The sequence below is a fragment of the Pogoniulus pusillus genome, chromosome 4 (genome assembly GCF_015220805.1).
Source record: "Pogoniulus pusillus isolate bPogPus1 chromosome 4, bPogPus1.pri, whole genome shotgun sequence".
Taxonomy (NCBI): domain Eukaryota; kingdom Metazoa; phylum Chordata; class Aves; order Piciformes; family Lybiidae; genus Pogoniulus; species Pogoniulus pusillus.
The window spans coordinates 34537543-34550462 of record NC_087267.1 but is presented as its reverse complement, the minus strand read 5'-3'; positions in this window follow the sequence as shown (position 1 = coordinate 34550462).

Genomic DNA, 12920 nt, shown 5'->3' with positions numbered 1-12920 from the left:
AGTCTAAAATTGTGTAGTTGCCTCTTGATTCAGTCTTAATCCCCTGTGGATTGGTCTGTGGTAAAGCATTTTAATGAAGACATGGAAGGTCAAGGTTTTTTTCCAGAATACTGTTTGGAAATCAGGTGAATCAGGCACTTCTTGCTACAGGTGTCAGGCTATTCCAGAAAGTGTAGGCTGGGTGTTAGGAGGAAGTTCTTCATAGAGAGAGTGATTTCCCATTGGAATGGGCTGCCCAGGGAGGTGGTGGAGGCACCGTCCCTGGGGGTCTTCAAGAAAAGACTGGATGAGGCACTCAGTGCCATGGTCTAGTTGACTGGCTAGGGGTGGTGGATAGGTTGGACTGGATGATCTTGGAGGTCTCTTCCAACCTGGTTGATTCTATGATTCTGTGATTCTATGATTCTACGTGTTGTTTTACATTGCCTAATACTCATGCAGCTAAGCAATGTCCTCATTCACTTCGTGCTCTTTTCTTCCAATTGCCACTGCAGGTATCAAACCAGGCATGATGAGCTAAAAGCACAGCATTCTCTTTTGTCAGAACAGTAACATGCAAACATCTCAAGGGATGTGCTTTGATTACAAACAGAAAGAAAATAAGTTGATATCACAGATCACCAAGAAACAACTTGAGGTAAAACACTCCATGTAGAAACACCATATAGAACAAGTCACTTAGAGAAGCTGTGGGATCTCCCTACTAGAGACATTCAAAAGCTGCCTGGACAAGGTCCTGGGCTTTGATGTTCCAGCTCGAGCAGGAGTTTGGACAAGATGACTCTCAGAGGCCCCTTCCAGCCTCAGCTATTCTGTGACTGTGCCAAAACCTACAAACCAGCTGAAATGGAATTGATAAGTTTGTACCTGAGCCTGCAAAAGTAATCTGTGAAGCAATCTTTAAATATGCTGCTATTACAGATTCTTATTCAGGTATCCAGGTAAAACCAGAACTGTAGATTTCCTCTTTGCCATATGAAGTAATGGTAATTCTGTCTACATCTATTGCCTCCCTTCAGCAGATAGTTCACAGCTAGGTGCCAATTTCTGCTGTACAGTTACAAATACAACAGCTCTACAGAATAACACAGCTGGCATTTGTATTGATTTTAAGATGATTCTTACATACCAGACGTTGGAGTCATTCTTCAGTCTGCTCATAAATAGCTGTAGGAAATCATATAGCTGTTTGCAAATTAACCAGTCTAGAGGAAAATCATGTGCAAAAACACAGTTCCTAAGATGCTAGCACACAGGAGGGCATTTTTTTCAAGGTGCTAAAAATATGGAAAAAAAAACTCCACACTTTTGTTTGTTTGTTTGGGGGTTTTGTTTATGTTTGTTTGTTTTTTTTTTAATTCACAAATTTTATACATATAACCCAAAGTGACTCTCTTCATGTGAAACATTGGAATGTTTGGAAAGTTTGCCCATATTTCAGATTGGCTCAGACCTCATAATCAAGATCTGCCAAATGAAAACCAAGCTCTGAATGCCAAGCAAGGCATCTTGATGTACAATTATCCCCTTAAAAAAATTAATTATTTTGCAAATAGAAGCATTGAATCTCACTCATGATTCATTGGCTCACATGAAATATTGAGTATCCCAAAAGAAAACAACAGATTGTCATTTAGTCCTCATCTTACATCCTTAGCCTATGATCCCAGAATCAAGAAAAGACTGGATGAGGCACTTGGGGCCATGGTCTAGTTGACTGGCTAGGGCTGGGGGATAGGTTGGACTGGATGATCTTGGAGGTCTCTTCCAACCTGGTTGATTCTATGACAATCTCACAGCTGGACCATTTACACCACCATATACTAGCTGTGTTTTGTACCTTTCAGAGGTGTGGTAGGTTCAGTATTGTAGCCTTGGTAGTATCTATTAAATATTCCATGCACTGTCTGAGGAAGAACAGTCTGCAGATGCAGACCTCAAAACTATAGGTCAGTCAGTCTCACCTCTGTGCCTCACAAGATCATGGAGCAGATCCTCCTGAAGGTGTTGTAAAGGCATACAAAAAATGAAGAAGAGGTGACTGATGGTAACCAACATGACTTCACCAAAGGCAAATCCTGCCTGATGAACTTGCTGGCTTTATATGATGGAGTTAAACCATCAGTGGATAAGAGAAGAGCAACTGATGTCATCTACCCAAACAGGTGTAAAGCGTTTGACACTGTCCCACACGACATCCTGGTCACCAAACTGCAAAAGTACGGAGTTGAGGGGTGGAGCATTCACTGGATAAGGAATTGGCTGGATGTCCAACCTATGAATCCATGCAGAGTTTTCAAGGTAGTCTTATCTTCTTTTGATATTTTGTTAGTTGGTACAAGTTGAGAGGAACACTGAAGGCATTTGTGCTTAATGTCAGTCCCAGAGAATGATGTACGAAACTGCCTCATTCCGTTTTATGCCTGCAGATTGCCTAGTGTATTATTAGACTTTTCTTTTGGTGGGGGAACATATATGGAACATTCTTATGTGACACTGAATTTTCTTAGAGTTTTAAGAACTTATATGAGATGAGAAGCTGCCCTTTTAAAACATTTTGGCTTTCCAGTAATTTACATTAAGGACATCTTTTAAAATCCAGATGATGTAAGACTGCAATTATTTTTTCCCATCCCCAAAAAAGCTTAACTGTTGTTATGATCATTAAAGAAAAGCACAGAAATCCAAAGTAATTATTTGCCCAGCTGACACTTTATAAACATAAATCTTGTGTATTTACTACAGTCATCACTGTTACAATACTTGCTCTGCTTTGTAGCTTTTGTATCAAGGAAATAGGATAGGAAGTGAGTTAGATCATGTGGACATACAGAACAGCTTTGGAAGTCACCTTCGTGTTCACGTGGAGAAATGAAGTGGAAGCTCAGCCAAAAGGGAAATAGTTTCCAGTTTACAACATGTCAAATGATGAGTATCTTCACTGTGGGAAAGTGGAACTTAGCAACAGTATCAGTAACATGAAAGCTTCAGAGAGAAAAGTCATAGAATCACAGAATATATCTGGTTGGAAGAGACCTCCAAGAACATCCAATCCAACCCTCAACCCAGAACTTAAGGGTCAACACTAATCCCTAAGCACCAGGTCCATATGCCACTTGAACATCCTTGGGCACGGTGACTTCACCACTGCCCTGGGGCAGATCATTCTGATGCTTGAGAACACTTTCAGTGAAGAAATATTTCCTAATATCTAGTCTGAACCTCCTCTGGTACAGCTTGTAACCATTTTCTCTAGTTCTGTTGCTTGTCATGAAGGAGAAAAGGCTGGACTCCTCCTTGCTCCAGCATCCCTTCAGCTACTTGTAAAGAGCAATGAGGTCTCCCCTCACCCTCCTCTTTAATTTGAGCCCTTGAAACCTGGAAGGCTAAATTAGAGGAACTGAGAGAGGTAGGAAAATCAATCAACAACACCTTCAGTGACATGGTGAAGCTATCTAATCTTCAAACACATGCATGTCCTATCTTAAAAGCAAACTGAGAGTTGGATCTGCTCATTAAGGAGAAGCATGGAACTACCATAGAAGCTTGAAAACCCTTAGTTAATATTGATGCAGCATACAGAATCAAGGATGCTTTTTTGAAAACAGGAACCTAAACTGAAAAGAAAGGTTGGTAGGAGAAGTAAACATCAGGAAGAAAAGATGTTTGCTACCTCAAAGATGATTACATAGTGGCTTTTTTTAACTCATCACAAATGTGGAAGATATCATAAGGAATCTGAATCACCTACAGCCTCAACAGGAGAAGATAAAGGGAAAGAAAATCCTTGGTGCAAAGTTGATGAGAAGAGGAAAGGACTCCAGGTTCATTGTGAACCAAGGCAGTCTGAACAGGAGAGGTGGACTGTAAGGGAACAAACCAGATGGCACTTAAAGTCAGGGTACTGAGTGAGGTTTTAAATAATAAGGATAGAGGACTTCCAGTGTTTGGGATGAAAATTCAAAGAAGAAACCTGCTGCAGCCCAGAGTATAAAGGAGAGCTCTGAAAAGACAAGTCCATTGAAGCAGACAGATGAACTCTTTGCATAGACATTCACTTTGGAAGAAACTGAGGATATTCCTACATGAAAGCTTTTTCTTATGGGCAAGGAAAAAAAAGGACAAGCATGTCCACAGAGAATCTGAAATCAAACAGACTGTGGTATAGGTACATATAAATGATGTATTGGTGGATCTGTGGATAAATACTGTCTGATTACAAAGTCAGCATTGCTTTTTCAAGAGGATGCCTTACTTTGCAAGTGTCTTAGAGGCTTCTACTACAGGGGTCAACACTTATGTGAAAAATAATTATTTGATTGATTTAATCTATCCCAATTTGCAAAGAATCTTTAAAGGGAACTGAGAAGCAGTGGGTTAAGAGAAACAGACCCAGTATGTATAAAATATTCAATAAAATATAGAAAGCTAATAAATGAGTAAAGAAATAGTTCTTATAGATAAGAGATGTCAGCTCTGGATTCTGTATGGATCTACACTGATTAATATATCCATAAATTACTAGAAAATAGAGTAATCAATATTAAAGGTAGTAAGATGAGAGGCAGCTGTGAAGTGTTGCAGAAGAACTGACAAAACTAATTAGGCAATAAAATGTCTGATGAAATTTAGTGTGGACAAACGTAAAGTGATAGTCACGTGGAAAGTCAGTTGTAGCTTCAGATAAAGTGGTTTTCTTTTCTGAGCTGCCTTATATCTCTTGGGAGTGAGAACTCAGGCTACAATAGTTCTATGTAAATACTGGCTCTGGGCTCAACAGGGGTCTAGGGTAAAAAACTAAAACCGTAGTCTCTTGAAGTTGCTAAGTTAATGTTTGACAACAGTTGTGTTTTGTGAAGATGTACAAGATTTCAGCTTGGCTAATTTAATGTCAAGGTGAAGTAAAGCTGCGAGATCCAGAACTTGCTGAAAATGGAGCAAGGCTCCTTTTCCAGGTTCAGTTTGTAAGTAATGATGAGGTGGAAAAGGATGAAACTTCATAAACTTGAAGAATATGGTAAGCAAAAAGAATCAGTTGACTAGTGATAGTTAGCAGTTTCTTCATTGAATACACTTAATAATTTTGCATTAAAGGTACCTGCTTTTGCAATTTCTGTAGTTTTATTTCCCCAATAAACAATATCTAACTACTTTTTCAGTTCATTTTCAAGTAAATGTCAATTAAACTGAATTTCCATTCAAGTGAAACTTCACACAAGTAATACTTAAACAGAATAAAATATCCACTAAATAATAAATTCACTGTTAGTTGCTTTGCAGTATAATAAAATTGTAAATACTAAGAAGTACAACAAATGCAGGTAGATTATAACACCTTAGACAAATATGTACCAGACATGCATCTTTCACTGAGCAAACAGCTTCATTATATTTATCAAATTATATCAGCTAATTAAAATATAATTTTTTTTTCCAGAATATCTTAGGAAAAAGGGTAAACACTATTTAAATGAATCCTTGTTGATTTAAATGATACTTCAAATCACTACAATTTAAACCACCCATCTTGCCTGCACTGCAAACGCACTCTGTTTTTATATGGAGGAAATGACATTTCATTTGGAAAAGGCTGAAATATAAACCTATTTCATTGCTAGCTGTTGAAGATTTACATTTGCAAGTATGACATTATTCAATGATCTATATTTTAGAGGTGGCTGTTCTGAAATAATGTAAATTACAAGCGTTGTCTGCTTAATCTTTGCTCAGAAATCTGAGCACAAAGAACATTTTCACACTTGTCATAGCCATGGATAAAGTATGTAGATAGGAGAGATAGACAGGAGTGAGCACATCTTTATTTTGGAGCATTTTCAAGTGACAACATGATCTGTAAATAAAGTGAAAACAGAAGTTTCATAGTACAGCTACAGGATGTAAAATGGTGGAAATTATGAACTGCTGAACTATGACACTCAGCTGCAGAAACAGCTTTACATGACTGTGCAGTGCCTCCAACTCTCCATGACTGCCATCTAGGAAAAATCAGGATCCATGATGCTGAATTTTAACATATGGGAGAAAGTTAAGATGAATTCCCAAAAGACATTACACACAGAAATAATGGACTTGAAAATGGATAAAAAAGCTCATTTTAAACCCCAGGAAAAAATGCAGTTGCCATTGATTTGTTAAAAGAATTGAACTTAGCAAACCTCCTTTGATCTAATTTAACTTAGCCTCAGTAATCAGTACTTGTGGAGCTGGCTACAATAGTGAAATGTAAATTTGTATGAGTAAGTAGCAGGTTCACACTGCATCAGAGGATGCTAGAGAGACTAATGTGGAAATCCAAAATGCTGCACTACTTGTCAAGTAAATCCAAAGAAGATAACAAAGCAACAAACACAAGCCAAAGAATTTTGCCCTGCCTGTTCATTTTTGTCACAGGGAAAATACATTTTCTGAAAAACTTCATAGAATGGTTTGGATTGGAAGGGACACTCAAGATTATCTACTTCCAACTCCTCTGCCATAGGCAAGAGCATATTCAACTAGTCCATGTTGCTCAAGGTGTCATCCAATCTGGCCTTGAACACCTCCAGAAAGGGAGCATCCACAACTTCCCTGGGCAACCTGCTGCAGTGTTTCACCATCCTCACTGTAAACATTTTCTTCCTAATCTGCAGTCTAAATCTGCCCTCTTCAAACTTCAATCCATTCACCCTCATCTTATCACTACAAGCCTTTGTAAAAAGTCCCTTCTTGGCTTTCTTGTAGGTCCCCTTCAGGTACTGGAAGACTGCTCTAAAAGTCTCCCCGAAGCCTTCTCTTCTCCAGGCTGAACAGCTCCACCTCTTGCAGCCTTCCCCCATAGGGAAGTTCTCCAGGCCTATGATTATCTTCAGGGCCCAGTAGTTCAATGTCCCTCTTACTCTGGGGGCACCAGAACTGGATGCAGTACTTCAGATCCAAATACCCATATAGTATTTGCCAGGGGAAGGCTGCACTTGGCAGGTAGCATAGCTGTAGGCCAAACTGACTAATCTGAGGATAACAAAATCAGTAGTCTCATGCAAGGTTAGATTTTCAGAGAACATGATATATTGCATCTACTGAAACCTTTTGAGAGCCACAGGAGAGCATAGCAGTTGCTTTTAAAGCTAGGTCATGAAGGTTATAAATGGCAAATTATACATGAAATTGCACATTACCTTGGAATTACACATGAAATTGGAAGAACTTACATTCAAAGAAGAGTAAAACTTCTGTGCTTTCTCTGTTCTGGGTTGTTTTGGGTTTTTTTTTTTTTTTTGGTCTAATTTTTGGCAGACATAATTAAAGTATTTTTTCAAGCAAATCAGAATACAAATCAGATTAACAAAATCAGCTTAGAGGATATTTAGCCTATGTAGATATATTCAAGTAGGTATGGCCAGATGTAATCATCTTTGGATGATTAAGGAAATAGACAAAACAAGCTCTGACTACTATCTTTCAGAAGTCATGACAGACAGATAATATCTCAAGGACTGGAAAAGGACTACCAAATTTCATATCTTCAAACCAATGGGGAGAAAAAGGGACTCAGTGAAATACAGACCTTAGTTTCAGATCTTGACATACACTGGAAAGTTTATTAAAAGTTAAAGTTGTGAATGCTCAAAAGTTGGTTAGATGGTAAACAAAACCCAACATAATATTAAAAAAATGAATGTGAAACTATTCTACTGTCAGTAGCTAATTAGCAAGACAAAAAAGAAAAGTATGTGACACAGCTTGATAAATTGCATCAAAAGAAGCATGGCCAGCAGCTAGAGAGAGATGACTCTGTTACTTTGCTCTGGGGAGATCTGTCCTGGAGTACTGTTTCCAGCTCTGGAGCTCTCCAACACTGGAAGGACATACACTTGGTGGAACAGGTTCAGTGAAGGCCCAGGAGAAAGATCAGTGGGCTGGAATACCTCTGCTACAAGGACAGGCTGAGGGAGCTGGGGTTGTTCAGCCTGAGGAAGAGAAGGCTCCAGGGAGACTGTTTCCAAAGGCCAAGGGGCAATTGTTTGAAATGAGAAAGGAGAGGAGATTGAAATTGGATGTTTGGAACAAGCTCTTTACCATGAGAGTGACAGAACATTGGAAGAGGTTGCCCAGGGAGGTAACCCTAACCCTAATCCCTGGAAGTATTCAAGATCAGGCTGGAGAAAGCTCTGAGCAACTTCCTCTAGTGGAAGATGTCCCTGATGGCTGCAGGGCAGTTGGACTAGATGAGCCTTTGAGGTCACTTCCAACCCAAACTATTCTATGATTCTATGATTTTAATATGTTTTTTGTTAGTATCTACCACTATGTTCCTTAATGCAGTGAAATAATAACTCCTCAATGAGTCAATAATTGGTTAAAAATTCATTTAAAATTGGCTTTTACCTGTGGTCAACTCTTAAAATATTATGTAAAGTCATACACAAGTTTGGTCTGTGTTTCATTGTACTCAGAAATAGAAGGCTGGGCATGTAATGTGCTTCTAAACTGGCCTAAAAATTTCTGTCCTTCTACTGAAACACCAGGAGATGAGATTCATTATACTTTCTCTTTCTAGAAAATTAGGCACTTCTTAGATGAAATATGGCAAATTATTTTGACTTATTTGATTTCCTAAAACAATATTAGATTTAATATCAATTCCCATTTATCTACAAGTATTAATTACTCTTTCAAATTTGTTCAAAAGTTTTTCATTATACTGAGGTCAAACTGACAGATCTCTGCTTTTGAAGATTACATTTTTCCTGCTCTCAGCTATTGCTACTGTAATGCTGTTCTTGCTGCTGTACCATCCCCACTTTGACAAATCCAGTAGAATTTCTTGCTGTCAGCTATGGAACTTTGTGTTCTAGTTCTTTCCATTATTATGCAATGCACATTATTCTGTCTCTCCAGACTGAACATAGGAACTTTGTGTCTACCTGACATGGACAGACACATTCATCACATTTCCTAAAATCAACAGGGGAGATAACAGATGCTGGTGTCAAGCTTCTCTTTGAGGCCAAACTTCTCTTACCAGCCCATTGTCTAACTTCTCCAGACGTGAGCTTGACCCACACTGAGTAGTAATCAGGTTTCCTTTTATTCAGGCAGTTTGTATGAACCATGTGAAAGGCTTCTTGCAGGTTGAACATCCCCTGCCATGCAGCAATCCAGGACGATTAGCCAAAACCTTTGCTTTCCATGTCCACTCACAACTAAGCTTCTGTAAGTATGTTCAAATTGTTAACCCTCTGATTGCTTTGATTAATCAGGCATCTCATAAGTATTCCATTCAGTCTACCTTCCCATATCTGGTCTCTTCATCAGAAATTACCTTCTTCTGTCTCACAGGTTGCTGTAAGTTACTAAACTGACAGCAACTTAGATCCAAATGTACACCTGGTCTTTCTCTCTTTTCCACAGAAATATTATCTTAATGATCATATCCTAGAGGCCTGTGGCAGACTCAGCATTGCCATCTCCAAAGCAATCTGAGTCTGAGAAATTATGTTTTATGCTTAGCACTCTGGTTTGTTGCATGATTAATATTCAAACTATGTATCATGTGTATCTTTATTCCTACTTTTCCCTAATAGTTCTTACCCTTCATCATAGCCAAAATTCTTGTCTGCCATATTTCTGACCCTCCTATAATATCCCCTTTCACTTCATTCACCTGTAATGTTTCGCTTTGTTACACTGCATTAGTCTGTGTAGGTGCTTTTTTCTCTACATGCCCAGTCTGGGAGCTAGACAAACAATTTTTCACTGTTTATATTCCTCACAGCACTCAACACAGATAATGTCTTGGGTTTGAAGGGACCTTTAAAGGTCATCTAGTCCAAACCCCCTTGCAGTGAAGTAGGAGGTTCAACTAGACAGGCTGACATCTTCAACTAGATCAGGTTGCAGACAGCCTAAGTCAACCTGGCCTTGTGTATCTAACATCTTTCTGGGCAACCTGTGCCAGTGTTTCCTTACCATCATTGTGAAAAAAAAAAATGGTTTTCCTATATTTAGTATAAATTTGTTGTCTTTTAAAACCATTACTCATTGTCCTGTCACAACATGCCCTGACATAAAGCTGGTCCTCATCTATTTTATAAGCCTCTTTCAAGTATTGAAAGGCTGCAATAAGATCTACTTAAAGTTCTCTCTTTTCCAGATCAAATCTCAATTTTCTCAGCCTGTCTAGAAGAGATGTTCTACCCTTCTGACCATTTTTTGTGTCCCCCCTTCAGACCTGCTCTAAAAGGTCCACATCATTCTGTACTGAGGACTCCAGAGCTTGACACAGTATTCCATATGTTTCCTCAGCAGTGTAGAGTGGATCAGTAGAATCACTTCCCTCAGTTGGCCACACTCCTTTTGATGCAGCCCAGAAAACAGTTGATCTCCTGGGCTGTGAGGACACATTGCCAGTTCATTTTCAGCTCTTCATTCACCACTATCCAAAGTCATTTTCCACAGGGCTTCTGCCAATCCCTTAATCCTCTAGCCTGTATGGATACTTAGGTTACCCATATCCAGATTCAGAACCTTTCACTTGGCTTCACTGAACATCATAATGTTTACACAGGCTCAGTTCTCCAGCTTTCCGAGTCCCTCTGGATGGCATCTCATTTCTCAGGTGTGTCAACCATACAACTCAGCTTGATGTCATCTTCAGGCTTTCTGAGAGTGCATTCGAACCCACTGATATTGATGAAGACATTAAATAGCACTGATACCAGTACAGACCCCTGAGTGACAGTGGTTATAACCAATCTCCATCTAGACATCAAGTCACTGACTACTTCCTTCCATATGTGGCCATCCACCGAGTTCCTTATCCACCAAAAGGGTCAGCCATCAAATCCATATCTCTCCAATTTAGAAAGAAGGATGTTGTGGTGGACTGTGTTGAAGGTTTTACAGAAGTCCAGACAGATGACATCCATAGCTCTTCCCTTGCCCACTGATGCAGTCACTACATCACAGAAGCCCCTAGGCTAGCCAGGCAGGACTTGTTCTTGATGAAGCCACACTGGCTGTCTCAAATCAGACCATGTGCCTTAATAGCATAGCTTCTAGGAGGACCTTCCCAGGCACAGAGGTGAGGTGACAGGTCTGCAGTTCCCAGGGTCCTCCTTCCTACCCTTTAAAAAAAAAAGTGTGTGCAGTGATTCCCTTTTTCCAGAGACCAGGGACATCACCTCAGTTCAGTGATTTTCCCAACATCATGGAGAGTGGCTTAGCAACTACATAAGAACTCAAGAACACTCCAGAACAGTGCTTTAATGGTCCTCTGCTGTCCTGCTTCCTTTTCTTGTAGAGGTACTCCCTTTCTTCACTTGTTCAGCTCTGTCTGATCCCAATCTCTCCTTCATTTGTGAAAATTCTTCACTTCTATTTTTCCTTCATCTTTTCCATAATACTGGGTTTCTTTGGTACCCATTCTCCTTCTCAGGTTAGTCTTCATCCCAACATGTACCCAGTTAGGATCTGTTCTAAATGGTGCTCATCTGATCAGCACTCATGGGTAATAGAACCTCTGTTTTGCTTAATCACTCATCTTTGCTCTTTCTTCTTTCTGCATCATCTTCATTTATTATTCACAGTACTGCACTCATCTCTTTTAACACTTCCAAAACATTTCACTTCCCTCGTTTAAAAGATAATTTATTGACGAGTTCCTGCCAAAACACATTTCATGTATAATACTAAGACTATTCTTCATCCTAATACCTCTGTTAGCATCTCAGAAGAAGTTTTCTCCAAGGAAAATCATGCTGATTAGGCAGTACTTGCTGTCCTCTCTTGCTTGAGTCCTGCAGTCCTAGGATTAACTGTTTCTGTAATTCTCAGCATCTTGGTTAATCATGCACAAATTTTCTTCTACTGAATAAAGCAAGTGAGAAGTTTTCCAGGCTGTTGTGCCTGATTTACTATTACTCCCTCTCTATGCACACTAGATTGTGGGTTGGACTAATTCTAATGCCTAATTGTAATACAGCATACGAGCAGTAATTTTTGCATGTAATTCTACAGTATTGCTAGCATTTATTTTTCACTGTTGTCAAAGACAGACAGATTTCTAATCCCCTTGCATACTTTCCCCAGGAATTTATTGAGAAGTTGAAATAATACTGCTTTATATGTTCCAGGTATAATAATTACTTTGTTTTTTGCTTTGAAAGCAGCAGTCACACACAAAAAAAACCCCAGATCCTGCTTTCAAAAATTATCTGTTCTTTTAGAGTGGGGAATCACAACCCCATTTGATTTATACCAAAGACCAAATTATTTCTCTTGAGGTTTTAACAGACAAAGATTTTGCTCCACAAGGGATAGAAGTGCTGATCATGGATTTAAACAGGATTTAATAGCACAGGTTCAAATGTGGGATTCTGAGAAGTTAGAACTTAAATGCTGCCTAACTCTGCAACTGACAAAGCTTCATAATGCTTCAGGTTTAAATTTTTAAGTTCTCCAGCACCACAACACAGGAAGAATGTGGACCTGATGGAGAGGGTCCGGATGAGGGCCACAATGTGATCAGGGGCTGGAATATTTCTGCTACAAGACCAGGCTGTGAGAGCTGGGGTTGTTCAGACTGGAGAAGAGAAGGCTCTGGGGAGACCTAATACTGACTTTCCAGTACCTGAAGAGAGCCTACAAGAAGGCTGCAGAGGGCTGTTTCCAAAGGCCTGCAGTGACAAGCAGCAATGGTTTGAAATAAGAGATTTAGATTGGATGTTGTAGGAACAAGTTCTTTGCCATGAGGCTGGTGGAACACTGCAACAAGTTGCCCAGGGAGGTAGCTGAGGTGGAACACTGCAACAAGTTGCCCAGGGAGGTAGTTGAGGCCCCATCCCTGGAGATCTTCAAAGTGAGTCTCAACAAAGCTCTAAGCAATCTGATCTAGTGGAGGATGTCCCTGCACATGGCTG